General features: G+C 42.8%; 1 protein-coding gene across 1 annotated transcript in view; it reads right to left on the reverse strand.

Moving 5' to 3' along the window:
- The window catches only part of LOC139364955 (RNA binding protein fox-1 homolog 3-like), a 409,389-nt gene that overhangs the window by 333,379 nt on the left and 60,193 nt on the right, over positions 1–15,817 (reverse strand). Inside the window, exon 3 of the mRNA XM_071102230.1 lies at positions 554–682. The gene's annotated coding sequence lies outside the window, so the exon portion shown is untranslated. The remainder of the gene's footprint in view (positions 1–553; positions 683–15,817) is intronic.

Raw genomic sequence — 15,817 nt, forward strand, 5'->3', positions numbered from 1 at the left:
GCTTTGAGGTGAGTGTGAAAAGATTCAACACATTTCCACCCAACTGCAGAAACGGACTAATTTGAATGAGATCTATTGTATACGGCAGTGCAGTGATAGATTTTAGTTAAATCAAACATGCGTTCGTAATTCATAGTGGAGTAAACAAGTAACTCTGCTATTTGATGCTGAGAGTGAGACTGTCATTGAGTACACAGGACACAGCGAAAGACTAATTCCTGATAATATTGTCTTTTGGTAGAGTATACAATTTACTTCTTTTTTTATCATTTATTTTTATTTTTATATTTTATTAACAATACAAAACATTCATATACAAATGACAACATCATACAAACATCAACTACATCACACCTGCCCAGACCCACTAGCCCCCCCATGTCCGGAGCCCACATCACTTTCTGCCACATGAAGATTTACTTCTAAGAGAACTTTATTCATATGAGGATAAGGAACCAGTATCCTACATGTTGGTGAAAGGAGCCTCGTTCTGTAGTATATGTAACAGCTATCTACACAGGGTGGTAAATGTTCACATTTGTAACAGTCTTACCTGTCTCAGAGGTCAGTAGATCACTGTTCGCTGGTCTTGGGGCTAATAGTCATTGTCTACTACCGTGTAAGTCTTCAGTGGTGCTGCAAGCCTAAGCCAGTCTCAGCATCACTCTGTGTGAAGCAGCGTCTGCGGGACAAAGGACAGCAACATCTGCTATGAAACACCACAGTATGTACTGTATCAAACATCCCATTTATAGGTCTGTGTGGAACCATTCTGACACTGTGGCTCCTCCTCACACAGGGCTACAGTAGTTTCCCTGATACCACTTCATGTGGTAATGTTGCTTCGCCAGGGGAGGTATGGCTAATGCTGCCTTAGCTTGAGGCTGTATTATAAGTGGCACACTCAGCATAATATACAGTAGTGTTACTGAGTGAGAGGAGCTATTTTAAGCATCCACTTTTGTTGGCAAATATTAGTGGAATGAAACTAGTTGTGTCTATTAAACTGATATTCATAGGCTAGCCCTGTATTAAAGTGCAGGAGACTAACCATAGAAGCTATATGTCAACAGGGATAACCTTCTGTTTCATTGTTAGGGAAAATGCATTCAGAATGCAATCAAATAACAAGGGAGCACAGGCTGAACATGAAAGGCTACATGAAGGAACACAAGCTCCTTCTAGAGGTCACAAACACATAACAATGATACACTGCTGACAAGGGGAAAATATGAGGACTTTTGAAGCACTGTGGAAATGTATGAAGAAACGGATGTAAGGGTCATTTTACAGAGCAATACCATTAACACTGCTGCCCTTGTCTGTGCTGGAACAGACACGCACGCACACGAGCACACACACTCTTTTACTCTCTCTATTACACACTCACGCATGCACACACACACGTGCACACACAGACACACACTTTTACTCTCTTTATTACACACACACACACACACACACACACACACACACACACACACATACACACACACACACTCTTGCTCTCCCTCACACACACACACCTCCCCACAAAACAGCATTTGTCTCTCTTCATTCCTTCTCTTTTATCCTCTGAGTAGGAGAGGTGGACATTTTAACTGCGTCTGCCAGGAGATGTCTTCCTTTCACCTTGACGGCCATATAATGAACTTTCTCATTTTGAGCTGAGCTGAGCTTACACAGTCAGTCAGCTATTTTCTCTGAGACCTTTTCTTTCGTCTTCTGTCATATCCCTCTGTGGTTTTGTCAGGGTGATCTCCAGGGTGAACGTGTGCCTTTATATTAAAGAGATGGGAGACATTTGTGTTGGGTTTTCAAGCATCCACTTCATTTAAGGTCCCAATATGATTTATAACATAAAGTAGGGAGGGTACTGATACGATTGTCTTTTTTAAAATGCGGCCAAATGTTAACTAAGTATTTAAGTCTAGGTATTCTATAATAACCAGAAGGAAAAATGGCAAAGAAAATCTGTTTGTTTTTGATTCCAATGATGTAACAAGATACTATAACAGTATGGATGTACTTCCTGTATCAATACATACAGTGTACTCTGGAAGGTGACATTTACCGGGCATCATGGACACACGCACGCACGCTCGCACGCACACACACACACACACACACACACACAAACCATTGCACACATTTGCACACACGGTGGGCTGGCAGGGTGCGTTCATAGACAGCTGGTGAAGACAGGGTGTGCTCTGGCTGCTAGAAGGAGCTGATTCAGGTGACATCTGTGCCTCCTGTTGCAGTGCAATAGTAGAAACACTAAAAGTGAATTACAACATTAATGACAGTGCTCTGCAAGCTGTCGTTCCACATTACACATCCATTATTCCTTGCAAGGCTACTCAGAGGAATCGTTAAGGAATAGCCCCCCAAAAAACGCCTCTCTCTCTCTCTCTCTCTCTCTCTCTCTCTCTCTCTCTCTCTCTCTCTCTCGCCATCAATATATCTATCATTCATCATTCACACACCTCCCAATTTCCCACTTTTAAAGGCCCTATACAGCCATTTCATATCAATTTCTGTGCAATCTTGGTGAAATCTCATATGTGAGTAGCGCAGATGATTGGCCAGTAGTACAACAACATGTATGTGATAGTGGAGTGGAATGCTTGTTCCGTCTGCCTGAGGGGACAGGCTGAGAGGAAGACTGGCTGGATGCACACAACCATGATGGCAGGCACCCGGCCGCCTGATAGGCATCACATAGACATCTCCCAGCTGTCACCCTTCACCACACTTTCAATAACTTCAAATCCCCCTAAAACTCATAGAATAGAGGCGCAGTCGATCACTCATAGCTCCCTTCACTCTTCCCTGCTCTACAGGGAAATAACAGCAGAAAGAGAGAAACAGTCAATATCCCATCCTCTCCTCTCCAACAGAAAAGCACCAGGCACCCTCCCCCTATGGACATGGGGAGAACAAGGCTTTCATCATTTGGGTTAAGAAACAATAACCAAAATTGGTAACACTTTACTTTAAGTTGCCCCGATCGCGATATAGAGTAAGTACACAGTTATAACTGAAGTAACAACATAGTAGCTCCATAGGTGTTGCTATGTAATTACATAGTAATAAGGTTGTAACGCGACCAGTTATAGGCTAATATTAATACAAAGACCACATGGAAACTTGGAGTAATCTATATATGGTTGGTTAGATGAGGACATCTAGAAGGCTGCTATATATATACTGAACAAAAATATAAACACAACATGCAACAATTTCAAAGACTGAGTTACAGTTCATATAATCTCTAGATTTCACATGACTGGGCAGGGGCGCAGCCATGGATGGCCCTGGGAGGGCATAGGCCCACCCACTGGGGAGCCAGGCCCAGGCAAACATAATAATTTCCCCCCCCACAAATGGCATTATTACAGACAGAAATACTCCTCAGTTTCATCAGCTGTCCAGGTGGCTGGTATCAGACGATCCCGCAGGTGAAGAAGCCAGATGTGGAGGTCCTGGGCTGGCACAGTTACATGTGGTCTGCGGTTGTGAGGCCAGTTGAACGTACTGCCAAATTCTCTTAAACCAAATTGGAGGCGGCTTATGGAAGATAAATTAACATTAAATTCTCTGGCAACAACTCTGGTGGACATTCCTGCAGTCAGCATGTCAATTGCACTCCACCTTAAAACTTGAGACATCTGTGGCATTGTGTTGTGTGACAAAAATGCACATTTTAGAGTGGCCTTTTATTGTCCCCATCACAAGGTGCACCTGTGTAATGATCATGCTGTTTAATCAGCTTCTTGATATGCCACACCTGTCAGGTAGATGGATTATCTTGGCAAAGGAGAAATTCTCACTAACAGGGATATAAACAAATTTGTGCACACAATTTGAGAAATATAAGTGTCGTGTCTTTGGCATCATTGAAGTGAAGACTGTTATTTTATCAAATCTATTCTCTGTAATTATTATTACGTGATTAAACTAATCATGTAAATGTAATTAACTAGGAAGTCGGGGCACCAAGGAAAATCTTCAGATTACAAAGTTATAATTTTCCTAATATTACTCTTTAGATATTTTAATACCTGATCAATTAGTCTTCTAATTAATGAATAGTTCTTAACCTCACATTAGTCTCATTCCAAACGTCGTTGTTGTTATCTGTTGGTTATCTGCACAAACCCAGTTTTTACTATGAATCATCCATTCATCAATTGTCTTAATCATTTATTTACTAACTATCTAAATAATCACAGAAATGCATAAGCAAACAAACAGTAGATATGGATACAAGGAAATGATAGGGGAGGTTCCCTAGTGGGCAAAGCCGATATGACGGCTTGAGGGACAAAGGGAAGTGGGTGTGGACTGAGAAGGGCGGGAAAGACAAAAGAGTCACTCCACAGTTAATTATATTAATTTAAATGCTTGTCCTTTGCACATGAACGCTCACTCATTCGGGAATAATTGCAATCAGTATATATTTACGCTCAGTGTGCCATCGTGATCTCTGTTGGAATCGTCTGTCTTTCTGTTGGAAAGTTCATCCAAGCGTCTCTCTGCTTCGCTGGAGTCTTTCGTGGTTAGAATGGAAACTTCAGGGCCTCTCGGGTGGGAGTGCTAGCTGTGCCACCAGAGACTCTGGGTTCGCGCCCAAGCTCTGTCGCAGCCAGCCACGACCGGGAGGTCCGTGGGGTGATGCACAATTGGCCTAGCGTCGTCCAGGTTAGGTAGGGTTTGGCCGGTAGGGATATCCTTGTCTCATCGCTCACCAGCGACTCCTGTGGCGGGCTGGGTGCAGTGCACGCTCACCAGGTCACCAGGTGCACGGTGTTTTCTCCAACACATTGGTGCGGCTGGCTTCCGGGTTGGATGCGCACTGTGTTAAGAAGCAGTGCGGCTTGGTTGGGTTGTGTTTTGGAGGATGCATGGCTTTCGATCTTCGTCTCTCCTGACCCCTTACGGGAGTTGTAGCGATGAGACAAGATAGTAGCTACTAACAATTGGATACCATGAAATTGGAGAGAAAAGGGGGTAAATTTCAAGGGAAAAAAAGAAAAAAAAGAATGGAAACTTCAGCGATTCAGAAATGTTCTTATAGAATAGATGTTTCGGCGGTTGTGGTCTTCACATTTCAGGTTGACATAATTTCTAGCTGCAGACTAGTAATTAGAATCTAATGTCGGGATCGATAGTCTCAGAGTTGATCAATTTCCCTCCGTGGTATGGTTAGGAGTTCAACAACCATTACAACCTTACCTTATACTGAGGTTTTGTGGTCTCTACTCAACCTTCGCCCCCTTAGCTGACCGAGGTACGCGTGGTCTGAAGAGGATTTCTTCAGGAGGGGGTTTTATTCGTAACAGTAGAAAAGGGCTGTCCAATAAGCCAGATCATGTCTGTGCTCATGGGGACGGGCCAATGACTTAGTTAAACTTTAAAGGATATACAATTCTCTCACATTAACATCATTACATCATTTCACAAATAGTTTCATCTTTACTCATTCATTTTATACAATAATTAGACGCAAACTTCATAATGGAGGCACCTGTATAAACAGAGTTATGGTAATGTGGCTGTATTGTCTTTCATGAGGTCACAAACATGAAACAAAACGGACCGGGTCGTAGCTGGCTTCTCATTGGCTTCTCACCATTTACACATTCTCCAAAACATGGACATTGTTCACTTCTCAAGTTCTGTGATGTAGAATAAGTTCCTTGGTCTACTGTCATACTCTCTCTATATATACACTGCATGGCCAGGAGGAGAGAGTCTCCTCCAGGAATTTATGACCTGAGATAACAGAACCTGGGTATAGAAGGGAGAGAGAGGGGGATGCCACGCTCTATACCCAGAAAGGGCCACGTTATGACACAAGCTTTTTGCACGTATGAACAATGTCTGGGATCTTTTATTTCAGCTCATGAAACATGGGCCACCACTTTACATGTTGCATTTAAATTCAACGAATCACCACTCCACATCGGCTTTTAAATAGCTTTCATTCGAATGATAGTTTAACCTTCAAATCCATGAATTCATGTGAGGCCAGAGACGTTTTATGGGAGGAGAGACCAATTTTATTCTAGCCAGCCGAAGTCTGAAAATGACAGCCGCATTCTAAGTTCCACTATGGACTGGCGTGTATGACAAAAATACTTGTACTAAACCAAAGATATGATCCGTATCAAGCAATCGATTTTGGGAGAACGTGATGACTATAAACCATAATACTCACATCACCAATCTGAGGTAAAATTACGTGTTTGTCCTGTAATTGTTGTGTGGTGAAAACATTTGTCTGTGTAATGTAGTAGGCCTAACACGTTCTATCTACCAGTTTACAGTAAAATAAATGTCGGTAACACTTCCTCTGTGTATAATGTATGTATATCCTAGCACACCCATAGTGCATGTATCCATAACAGGTAATAGATACTCAATTAAACCATTCGACAAATACAGTTTGATATGCTTCTTAAACTGTGCAAAAAGAGACTTAGCGTAATATAATATAATTCATAAAGTCAAAATAATTCAATATTTCGATATAGGATGATAGTAAATGAAGCACACAGATTTTTACAACAATGACATCTATTTATCATTACTTTAACCATGGAGGGAGTTTAAAAATAGACAATTGAAACAGGCGCCCTAGACTATAGCTTCAACTTCATCTGCAAAGGTTGTTGCAATGTAACTACAAAGTAATTCAACATTTCACTTCACTTTACATTAAGTTGCTTGCTCCTGGGTAAGCACGTTGTAAATACATGTATACCCCTTGTAACAACAGTGTAATTATAGAATTGGTTGTTAAAGATTGTAACGGCTGAACGGCTCATGACGAGAGTTGTGTACCTCCGATCAAGTTTAATTGTGATTTTTAATCAACATTTGTGTCATATTGGCTTAGATGTGATTTATTGTGAGTACAGTGAAAGGGTTATACCTAATGTTCTCCTATCTCCTGTCTCCTAATTTATCTTAGTTAGCCTGTTGTCTGCAAAGGTTGCTACATTGTAACTACATATTAATTATAAAGGTTATACTCTACTGGGTTTCACTTTTCATGAAGTTGCTTGCTCCTGGTTAAGTACATGATAGTCAAATAAAATTTCTCAAATGCTTCATAAACAACGAGTGTAGACTGACACATAATAATAAAAATAACAATAAATACACAATGTAGTAACAACTTGGCTATATACACGGGGTACCAGTGCCGAGTCGATGTGCAGGGGTACGAGGTAGAAACAGTATATACATATAACTAGGAATAAAATGACAGATAATAAACAGTTGCAGCAGCGTATGTGATGAGACATAACAGTTAGTGCAAAAAGAGTCAATGCAGATAGTCCGGGTAGCTCTGGTTAACTGCTTAACTAACTATTTAGCAGTCTTATGGAAGCCGATTCTAGATTTAATTTGGGATTGGAGATGCTTAATGTGAGTCTGGAAGGAGAGTTTACAGTCTAACCAGACACCTAGGTATTTGTAATTGTCCACAGTTTCTAAGTCAGAACCGTCCAGAGTAGTGATGCTGGACGGGCGGGCAGCTGCTGGCAGTGATCGGTTGAAGAGCATGCATTTAATTTTACTTGCATTTAAGAGCAGTTGGAGGCCACAGAAGGAGAGTTGTATGGCATTGAAGCTCATCTGGGGGTTAGATAACACAGTGTCCAAAGAATGGCCATAAGTATACAGAATGGTGTCGTCTGCATAGAGGTGGATCAGAGACTCACCAGCAGCAAGAGCGACATCATTGATATATACAGAGAAAAGAGTCGGCCCAAGAATTTAACCCTGTGGCACCCCATAGAGACTGCCAGAGGTCCGGACAATAGGCCCTCAGATTTGACACACTGAACTCTGTCTGAGAAGTAGTTGGTGAACCAGGTGAGGCAGTCATTTGAGAAACCAAGGCTGTTGAGTCTGCCGATAAGAATGTGGTGATTGACAGAGTCGAAAGCCTTGGCCAGGTCGATGAATACGGCTGCACAGTATTGTCTTTTATCGATGGCGGTTATGATATCGTTTAGGACCTTGAGCATGGCTGAGGTGCACCCATGACCAGCTCGGAAACCAGAATGCATAGTGGAGAAGGTACGGTGGGATTCGAAATGGTCGGTGATTTGTTTGTTAACTTGGCTTTCGAAGACCTTAGAAAGGCAGGGTAGGGTAGATATAGGTCTGCAACAGTTTGGGTCTAGAGTGTCTCCCCCTTTGAAGAGGGGAATGACCATGGCAGATTTCCAATCTTTGGGGATCTCAGACGATACGAAAGTGAGGTTGAACAGGCTATTAATGGGCCTGCAACAATTGCAGCAGATAATTTTAGAAAGAGAGGGTCCAGATTGTCTAGCCCAGCTGATTTGTAGGGGTTCAGATATTGCAACTCTTTCAGAACATCAGCTATCTGGATTTGGGTGAAGGAGAAATGGGGGAGGTTTGGGCAATTTGCTGTTGTGGGTGTCGGGCTGTTGACCCTATAAATATATGGATGAGCGATGGCTGTGCGGCATAGGCAAGATGCAGTAGATGGTATAGAATACAGTATATACATAGGTGTTGAGTAATAAATATGTGAACATTATTAAAGTGGCATTATTTAAAGTGACTAGTGATACCTTTGTTAAGTCCATTTATCAAAGTGGCCAGAGATTTGAGTCTGTATGTTGGCAGCAGCATCTCTATGTTAGTGATGGCTGTTTAACAGTCCGATGGCCTTGAGATAGAAGCTGTTTTTCAGTCTCTCGGTCCCAGCTTTGATGCACCTGTACTAACCTCACCTTCTGGATGATAGTGGGGTGAACAGGCAGTGGCTCGGGTGGTTGTTGTCCTTGATGATCTTTTGGCCTTCCTGTGACATCAGGTGCTGTAGGTGTCCTGGAGTGGAGGAAGTTTGCCCCAATGATGCGTTGTGCAGACCGCACGACCCTCTGGAGGGCCTTGCGGTTGAGTGCGGTGAAGTTGCCATACCAGGGAGTGATACAGCCCGTCCGGATGCTCTCGATTGTGCATCTGTAAAATATGTGAGTGGTATAGTTGACAAGCCAAATTTCCTCAGCCTCCTGAGGTTGAATAAGCTCTATTGCTCCTTCTTCACCATGCTGTCTGTGTGGGTGGACCATTTCAGTTTGCCGGTGATGTATACACCCGAGGAACTTAAAACTTTCCACCTTCTCCACTACTGTCCCGTTGATGTAGATGGGGGTTTGACCCCTCTGCTGTTTCCTGAAGTCCACGATCATCTCCTTTGTTTTGTTGATGTTGAGTGAGATGTTATTTTCCTGACACCACACTCCGAGTGCCCTCACCTCCTCCATGTAGGCCGTAATGAAGCCTACCACTCTAGTGTCATCTACAAATTTGATGATTGAGTTGGAAGCGTGCATGGCCACGCAGTCATGGGTGAAAAGGGAGTTCAGGAGTGGGCTGAGAACGCACCCTCATGGGGCCCCATTGTGGAGGATGGAGATGTTGTTTCCTACCTTCACCAACCCCCGGGTGGCCCGTCAGAAAGACCAGGACCCAGTTGCACAGGGCGGGGTTGAGACCCGGGGTCTTGAGCTTAATGACGAGTTTGGAGGGTACTATGGTGTTAAATAGCTGTAGTCAATGAACAGCATTCTTACATAGGTATTCCTCTTGTCCAGATGAGATAGGGCAGTGTGCAGTGTGATGGAGTTTGCATTGTCAGTGGATCTATTGGGGCGGTAAGCAAATTTAAGTGGGTCTAGGGTATCAGGTAGGGTGGAGGTGATATGATCCTTGACTAGACTCTCAAAGCACTTCATGATGACAGAAGTGAGTGCAACGGAGCGATAGTCATTTAGTTCAGTTACTTTAGCTTTCTTGGGAACAGGAACAATGGTGGCCATCTTGAAGCATGTGGGGACAGCAGACTGGGATAGGGATAGATTGAATATGTCAGAAAACACACCAGCCAGCTGGTCTGCGCATGCTCTGAGGACGCGGTTAGGGATGCCGTCTGGGTCGGCAGCCTTGCGAGGGTTAACACGTTTAAATGTTTTACTCACATTGGATATGGAGAAGGAGAACCCACAGGCCGTGTCAGTGGCACTGTAAGATTAAGACGGTTTGACAGCAGTACCCATCTACTATAAATCTGTTCTCGCGTATCCTCAAAGCGAGCAAAGAAGTTGTTTAATTTGTCTAGGAGCAAGACGTTAATGTCACCGACGGGGCTGGTTTTCTTTTTGTAATCTGTGATTGACTGTAGTCCCTGCCACATACGTCTTGTGTTTTAGCCGTTGAATTGCGACTCTACTTTGTCTCTATACAGAGGAAATAGCTGCATTGTTTGTATTTCGTCATGTTTCCAGTCACCTTGCCATGATTAAAAGCGGTGGTTCGCGTTTTCAGTTTTGCGCGAATGCTGCCATCAATCCACGGTTTCTGGTTAGGAAAGGTTTTACTAGTCACAGTGGGTAAGACATCTCCGATGAACTTTCTAATAAACTCGCTCACCGAGTCAGCGTATACATCAATGTTATCCCAGTCCACGTGATCGAAGCAATCTTGAAGCGTGGAATCCGATTGGTCAGACTAGGATAGACGTTGGATAGACCTGTGCATGGGCGTTTCCTATTTTAGTTTCTGTCTATAGGCTGGGAGCAACAAAATGGAGTCATGGTCAGATTTGCTGAAGGCAGGGCAGGGTAGGGCTTTGTATGCATCGTGGAAGTTAGAGTAGCAATGACAGGATGTACCTTGTTACAATTGTTGTTACCAGGTCCTAGCCTATTTATCAACCCTGGTATTCCATGTAGATTCAATGATACTTTGTACACCTTGTAGTTAGTAACAAGTAACAAGGTCCAATTCTGGTTATAGTTATTAACGTGGTAATTCAAAGATGACTTTAAAATGTGTAATTACAAAACATTACTTAAATAGTGGAACAAGAAAATGTGTAATAACATCCATTATTGCACATGTGGAATAAACTTCAGCAAGTGGCTGTATAATTACACTTTCCTTGTTCCAAATGTTTAATAACTGAAAGCGCTACAAACGTATTACCATGTAAAATCATAGTAACACCTGTGTAACTCCTGCAGTATTACTACAGTTATTACTCTGTAGTTACCTAGCAGTAGGGGCAACTTAATGTACAATTCATTTAAGACGGTATGACAGCAGTACCCAACTACTATAAATCTGCTCTCTCGTATAGGATCAATGGTAATCTGTAAACTCTCTGTGTGGTTGATTATTGGGAATAAAGGGCCTGATGATTAGACAGAGGCGAGCGTCAGGAGCATGGAGATGTGGGATTTGAGGCTGAGCTAACCTACACTTTTCCTTCAGGATACGCCGCCGCCGTGTAATTTGGAATTCTGCCACCTAGAATGGAATAACCATTCATTGCCGAGCCGAAGCATCTCTCCTGAGAACACAAACAGATCCTCGACATATTCAAGAGCAGCTTTTTGTCTTGACTGTGATTTCTTCATTCAGGAGAGTGCCACACAAAATGTGTCGTACTTGAAGTGTTTTACAATTACTAGGCGATTATATCAGCCAGCATTAGCATATTAGAAGGAAGACAGTACTTGAAGACACAGATAATGATGGAGTGTTGAAAATCATTTTCTACTCATTATTAACGGCAGACATTGAATACTGGGAGGAAAAGGGGGCTATAAATACCCATAAACCTTTATTGTGTAAATAATCACAATTAGGCAGAAGTAAGATCAGACTGTCTGTGTTGAAGGAAGCTAATTAAAAACGGGGAGATAGCTGGTGAACAAGGCTTTGTGTGGGAGATTGGAGCTCTGCAACCATCTATAGGAGGAAATTATTGTTAGCATTTTCCTCTCATCCAAACAGAGAAAATAATGTGTTAAGCTCTAAAACCAACCCTGCTATTTTGTTTCAAGTGTGGGGTTTCTCTGTTTGATATCATATTTCATTCAACAAACGTAGACTTGTCGGTGCACTACATTAATGTTGAAAAGGTCTGTGCAGAATAAACATTGCCTTTCAGATAGTAGTCACACCCCTTGACTTTTTCCACATTTAGTTGTGTTAAATTGAGATGCTGTTTCACTGATCTACACATGAAACCCCATAATGTCAAAGTGAAATTTTGTTTGTAAAACATTTTCGAAATCAATAAAAAAATGAAAAGCAGAAATGTCTTAAGTCATTAAGTATTTAACCCCTTTGTTATGGCAAGCCTAAATAAGTTCAGGAGTAAAAATGTGCTTAACAAGTCACATAAGTTGCATGGACTCATTCTGTGTTTAATAATAGTGGTAAACAGGATTTTTGAATGGCTACCCCATCTCTGTACCCCACACATACGATTATCTGCAAGGTCCCTCAATCGAGTAGTGAATTTCAAGCACAGATTCAACCGCAGTGACTCATAAGGAAGGGCAACTTCTGGCATAGAAATCAATTTTTTGTCCTGACTACAAAGCGTTATGTTTGGGCAAATCCAACACAACACATCACGGAGTACCATTCCTTATATTTTCAAGCATACTGGTGGCTGGATCAAGTTATTGGTAAGCTTGTCATCGGCAAGGAGTAGGGAGTTTTTGAGGATAAAAACAAAGGGAATAAAGCTAAGCACAGGCAAAATCCTAAAATCCTAGAGGAAAACCTGATTCAGACTTCTTTCCAACACACAGTGGGAGACAAATTCAGCTTTCAGCAGCAGGACAATAACCTAAAACACAAAGCCAAATCTATACTGGAGATGCTTACAAAGACATCATTGAATGTTCCTTAGTGGTCTAGTTACCGTTTTCACTTAAATTGTCTGCAAATCTTTGGCAAGACTTTCAAATGTCTTTCTAGCAACTTGACAGAGGTTGAATATTTTTTTTAATAATAAAGGGCAAATATTGTACAATCCAGGTGTGCAAAGCTCTTAGAGACTTACCCAGAAATACTCACAGCTGTAATCACTGGCAAAGACGTTTCTAACATGTATTGTCTCAGGCGGTGAATACTTATCTAATCAAGATATATTACTGTTTTATCTATCATTCATTTTTAATAAATGTACTATTTCTCTTCCACTTTGACACTAAAGAGTATGTTGTGTAGATCGTTGACCAGAAATGACAATGCAATACATTTAATTAAATACACATCAAAATGTGGAAAAAGTCAAGGGGTGTGAATACTTTCTGAAGTCATTGTATGTTTATGAGAAATGGTAGCATCAAACGAGTTAATATGAATGATTAAATCATTACAGTATGCTTTCCAGTGTCCAAATTTGTCAATTTATTAGACAAAAGATCCTTTCACCAGAACATATATTTGAGTTGCGTTCACTCACATATTTCCTATATTTCTCATACAGCTTCAATGCACTTGGCAGTAGTATGGTCTGTATGATCAATAAAAAGTCAAGAGCTAAAAGCAAACATTGTGTACTAGTCAAGAGCCAAACACCTCTAATATACTGTTTGATCCAGCAAAGTACTCTTAGTGCAACACTTCAACCACGGCCCACTTCTCTGTCTCATTTAGCTGGTGATTATGGCTTTCAATGACATCAAGTAGAGAAAAATTACACATAGATACATCTAATGTTGATGACTGTCATCGAAAATACCAAATCAACTCTACTGTTCAACATCCACAACAGGTACAGTATATCCTCCGCTCCATTTTTCTCTCCCATTATTCCTTGTTAATAAAGACAGGTCTTTTTTCTCTCTCTCTGTCCTACAGAGCTGCATATCTCCCTGTCTTACCGACCTGGGTGAATTTGTGCTCCTAATCAGCTAGGCAGTCTTGTTTCTTCAGTAAGAGGCAGGCGACACGCTTCCCTTCCCCCTTAATTCCCTGCTCTCGGCAGACAGACAGACGGACAGGCAGGCTCTTATTAACATGCACGCCCAGGTAAAGAGTTCCCTCCAACACAGCCCCCACTGCCCACCAGGTCTGCACACCATTATCCCCGCTATTCAATAGCTGGCCGTCTCAATGCACATCTGTCGAGCCGCCGCATCCCCGCACCTTAATTAGCTTTACAACTTCTCCCCACTTCTGGACGGAAATTAATGATAAAGCTGCCGTGGCCGGGGAGAGATAGAGAGGGATGGGAAGGAGGGAGAGGAAGGGATAGAGAGAGGGAAAGATGGAGAGAGGGGGAGAGAAAGCGAGACCGAGAGAGAGAGCGAGAGAGACGATAGCTGAATGCTGAGGTGGGAAACTAGGAGGACTGGAGTGGGAAGCCGAGCCAGTCTCCAGTCTCTCTCTACATTAATTCCCCTCAGGTCCAGGGCTCAGCCCCGGCACCAGGAAACCCTTTCCTGTCCCCCCACTGTAGTCTCTCCACCCCGAGGATACAGCCCTGTGTGTGCCTGCCTTATCTTATCAGGCTCCCTCTCACATCGATCCCCCTTTTCAGTTCTCCTTCACAGAGGGCTTCAAAGCTAACTCTGACTCATTTCTGAATGCCGTCCTTCTCCTTCTCTCCCTGGGTAGAGGTGTTTCCAGAGGGAGTTTGTGGCATGGCTAATGTTGATCTGGCGTGACTCGGTGTCGCCTAATCGCCAAGCCTTTTGTTTGCTGCTGAAATTACTTAAAAGTAGGGAGAAAAGAAAAGCCACCCAATTAATACAACATTTCCCCCAGAAGTCAATGTGGGAGTGTGTTTAAATGCACGGAGTAATGCTAATTATAATCCTGCATAGTATTTATGCTCTGTCCCTGTCATTACTACATCCTGTAATCCTCTGTCCCTTGTTTTCTGGAATGTGTTGATGAGCCTTATGCCAGTTGCCAAATATATTAAGCTCATCTCATATTCCTAAAGGCCCTAGCAACTATCTCATGCACAAACAATATGAAATTAACTGCCGTTACTATGGTGATGCGCATGGAACAATATCGTAATCAGCGTTGCTATCAACAATGGGAGTTTCAATCCAGAAGGGGCAAGGGTTGGGGAGAAAGAAATACGCTATTTTAGTACAACTGCTATTATACATACACATCCATTAAGGCAACGCGCTGTATATATAACCTTCTGCATGCTCCCTTCCTTTCAACTGCCTCCAGTATTAGATATACTCATCTCCCATGTGTTAAGATTCCTCACACTCCATCCATCCCTCCATCCATCCAGCAATTATGCCCCCCACCACCAAAAGCCATCAAAACAGTAATTTCACTTCTTCTCTGGCAAGCGTTCCCATTTCCTCCAAAGAAAGGCCTGAATCATCCCCTTATCTCCATGGCCATTACACAGTGTGTATGAGAGTGAAAACAATGGGCCTGTGTGATGAGATCACGGCACTTCATTTCTCTGGGGCAGATCTTCTAGAAACAAAAGGGATCCCCTGGCATGGAGGATGAGAATGGTACAAGGGCCTGTGGATTTCGCGGTCACTGAGTACAGGGCTGTAGGGCTAGTCATCCTCTGTAATAAGAGGAGCGAGGAGAGGAGGATAGAGAGAGGGTCCCACGGTTTAGGGGATCGGCTGAGGAGCTTTGGGGCTCCTAACCCACAGTCAGCCAGTGGAACTATCCAGTCCAGGCACATGAATCAAACCAGGACCTGTTCTCTTATTCCTACTCGTTGTTGGAAAGCCTGAGAAGAGCCGTGGCATCATAGCGTTCTCTCTGTGTCTGGTGGAGGAAGACAACGTTGTGTGACAGGGTCTGTTGGTATCCTGGAGCATTGTGGGGCTGCCTGGGAGTGAGGGAAGGAGGGAGTGCTGGGCTGAAGAGGAAGTGCCAGAGTGAAGTGACAGGCTCGGGGGAAGAGAGGCAGGGAAAGACAGCACACTAGTGAATAAAACAGCAGGCCTGGGACCTG

This window comes from Oncorhynchus clarkii, chromosome 13 (assembly GCF_045791955.1).
Source record: "Oncorhynchus clarkii lewisi isolate Uvic-CL-2024 chromosome 13, UVic_Ocla_1.0, whole genome shotgun sequence".
NCBI lineage: Eukaryota > Metazoa > Chordata > Actinopteri > Salmoniformes > Salmonidae > Oncorhynchus > Oncorhynchus clarkii.